General features: G+C 52.8%; 1 long non-coding RNA gene across 1 annotated transcript; it reads right to left on the bottom strand.

The window, feature by feature from the left end:
- Nucleotides 1-1,164: 1,164 nt before the first annotated feature.
- Nucleotides 1,165-2,771, bottom strand: LOC128837229 (uncharacterized). Its single transcript, XR_008444922.1, has 2 exons — nt 2,729-2,771; nt 1,165-1,734 (listed from the first exon to the last, which is right to left on the bottom strand). It is a non-coding gene; the product is annotated as an uncharacterized LOC128837229 (long non-coding RNA).
- Between the last annotated feature and the right edge of the window lie 601 nt (nt 2,772-3,372).

The raw sequence follows: 3,372 nt of genomic DNA, 5'->3' as shown, positions 1-3,372 counted from the left end.
CAAGGTTCATGACGCTCGTGTTTTCAGGAACTCTGGTCTGTTTAGACGGCTGCAACAAGGTATTTACTTCCCGGACCACAAAATAACTGTTGGGGATGTGGAGATGCCTATAGTCATCCTCGGGGACCCAGCCTACCCGCTAATGCCCTGGCTCATGAAGCCCTATACTGGCGCCCTGGACACTGAAAAAGAACTCTTCAACTACTGGCTGAGCAAGTGCAGAATGGTGGTGGAGTGTGCTTTTGGCCGTCTCAAGGGGAGATGGAGAAGCTTACTGACTCGCTGTGATCTCAGCGAAACCAATATCCCCATTGTTATATCAGCTTGCTGTGTGCTCCACAATCTCTGTGAGAGCAAGGGGGAGACCTTTATGGCGGGGTGGGAGGTTGAGGCAAATAGCCTGGCTGCTGATTACGCACAGCCAGACAGCCGGGCGATTAGAAGAGACCAGCGGGAAGCGCTGTGCATCCGGGAGGCTTTGAAAGCAAAGTTCCTGAGTGAGCGGGATAACCTGTGACTTTAAAGTTTGTGTACAGAGAAGCTGAACCTGCCCCCGTTTCTTTACCCACTTAATGTTGACTATCCTACCCAGTTACATACCCCCTTCACCCCCTTCCAACACACGTTTCGAAATAAAAATAGTTCTACTTTGGTAATGCACACCGTTTTCTTTAATACTGTTTTCGCGGGAATTTTTTAAAACTGGGACGCAGACTGTGGTGCGGAGCGGATGTGTTGTAGTGGCGCGAATGAAGCATCTAAACTCAAGGATTGACAGGCTCCGCTGCGGTGGGATGGTTGTTTCAACGGAGCCTGTCACCCCTCCTGATCGGGACTGTGTGTATGGGGGGGCGATGTGACTTTGTGGCAGGGGGGAGGACGGTTACAGATCTCCTGCTGCGTGGCTCTGTGATCCTGCATAAGGTCCGCCGCTTACGATCTGTAACTGCCCTCCCTCGCCACAAAGTCACAGAGCAACCCACCCCCCACCACATAACACGAAAACCACCTCCCAGACTGACCAGGGTAACTAGTAACTGCACTGTGTATGTGCCCTGCTGCTGTACCTGCCCCCGCCTATGTACCCTGCCAAAGGTGACTGTCCTGTCCAATTACCAACCCCCTTTCCCCTCCTCCTCCAAAAGAACATGATTGAAACAGTAGTTAACAGAAACGTATTTTTTATTATCAACTACACATGGAACTGGGAGGTGAAACTTGGACGGGGGCTTGTGTCAGGTGGGAAGGAAAGAACTTTTCAAATTTTGGGGAATGAGAGCCTTCTGCTACTCGAGCTCTCTGCAGGGGTGGAGTGAGAGTTAGCACGGACTCTGCCGCCTCTCCTTCTTTGCACTTTGGGTGAGGTGGGTATGGGACTTGGTGGCGGGGGAGGGCGGTTAGAGATGGACTGCAGCGGGGCTCTGTCCTCCTGCCTCTGTTCCTGCAGAACATCCACAAGGCGCCGGAGCGTGTCCGTTTGCTCCCTCAGTAGTCCAAGCAGCGTTTGAGTCGCCTGCTGGTCTTCCTGCCGCCACCTCTCCTCCCGATCCATGTTTGCTTGGTGCATTTGGGTCAAGTTCTCCCGCCACTGGGTCTGCTGTGCTGCCTGGGCTTGGGAACAGGCCATAAGCTCCGAGAACATGTCCTCCCGTGTCCTCTTCTTCCTACGCCTAATCTGCGCTAGCCTCTGGGAGTGTGATGCCAGGCTAGGTTGTGAGACAGTCGCAGATGGGGCTGTGGAAATGGGAAAAAGGGAGTGAATTCCTCAGAAAGATAAATGTAGTTGTGAACAAAGAACATAGTCTTTCTCTGTGAACAAGACCATGCACAGCACCTATCACATGCGCACTCAGCACAAGGTTGAATTCTCGGCCTTCGCATTCAGTGCCTGGGGTCTTGCACAGCACATTTGAGAAGCGGGGCAGCACAACGGAATTTCTGTTGCAGGCAGACATGGTAAGCCGTAGACTTGTGGCAGTTTAAAACTTTTATATTACCACTGGCCTCATTTCACATTTAAAGCAATGTCAGTCCCTGCTGCCAGCAATCCGGCAAGCGGGAACTCTGCCCCCGTCCCACCCCCTCGCGGCTGTCCCCGGGAACGATCCCTGTAGGCTGCCCCTCTCCCGCCTCCACCGCGTGGCTGCAAACCAGCGGTTAAAGTTCTGTAAAGGATCGGGCAAGCAGTCCCAACACTAACATTCCCCTACCTAATTCAAAGCAGGTCACCATGAGCGACATCACCCTGATGAGGATCTCTGACAGCGAGAGAGAGAGAATGCTCCGGGAAAGCCTCCAAAGACCAGGGCCGTATGCCGCCCTGCTGTGCAGAGCAATGATTCCCGAGTACTTGATAGTCTCGTGGCGCGGCAACGTGTCGTACTTCGGAGGACCCAATAAGGCCGCTCTCCCCAGGAACCTCATGCAACGGCTTTCCAATTACCTCCAGGAGAGCTTCATCGAGATGTCCCAGGAGGATTACTGCTCTATCCCCGCACATATAGACCGCATTTTACTGTAGCTGCAGTAGCAGGGACTAAACAGTAGAGCGGCTTGTGCTGGACAATCACGGAAAACCGGACATTGCTAGATTTTTTTTCAAAACTTGCACTGCCCATGACTGAACCGTTAAGCGCCTAGGGCAAAGTAATCATGAACAACCCATTCTTTTAATTGCTAATATTCCTGTTCTGTTAAAAATAAATGTTTAGATGTTTACAACACTTACTGGCTGATCCTTCCCCAGATTCTGTGTCCGGGTTAACAGCTGGGGACGCTTGGTAGGGGATCTCTGTAAGGGTGATGAAGAGATCCTGGCTGTCGGGGAAATCAGCGTTGTGAGTGCTGTCGACTGCCTCGTCCTCCTCATCTCCTTCCTCATCTTCCCCGTCCCCTAACATGTCCGAGGAACCGGCCGTGGACACTATCCCATCCTCAGAGTCCACGGTCAGTGGTGGGGTAGTGGTGGCGGCCGCACCGAGGATGGAATGCAGTGCCTCGTAGAAACGGGATGTCTGGGGATGGGATCCGGAGCGTCCATTTGCCTCTTTGGTCTTCTGGTAGCCTTGTCTCAGCTCCTTGATTTTCACGCGGCACTGCGTTGCATCCCGGCTGTATCCTCTCTCTGACATGTCTTTAGAGATCTTCTCATAGATCTTTGCATTCTGTTTCTTGGAGCGCAGCTCAGAAAGCACGGACTCATCGCCCCACACAGCGATGAGATCCAAGACTTCCCGATCCGTCCATGCTGGGGCCCTCTTTCTATTCACAGACTGCACGGCCATCACTGCTGGAGAGCTCTGCATCGTTGCCAGTGCTGCTGTGATCGCCACGATGTCCAGACAGGAAATGAGATTCAAACTGGCCAGACAG

This window comes from Malaclemys terrapin, chromosome 4 (assembly GCF_027887155.1).
Source record: "Malaclemys terrapin pileata isolate rMalTer1 chromosome 4, rMalTer1.hap1, whole genome shotgun sequence".
Taxonomy (NCBI): Eukaryota; Metazoa; Chordata; order Testudines; family Emydidae; genus Malaclemys; species Malaclemys terrapin.
The sequence above is the reverse complement of the archived record's forward strand: the minus strand, read 5'-3'. Positions and strand labels throughout refer to the sequence as shown.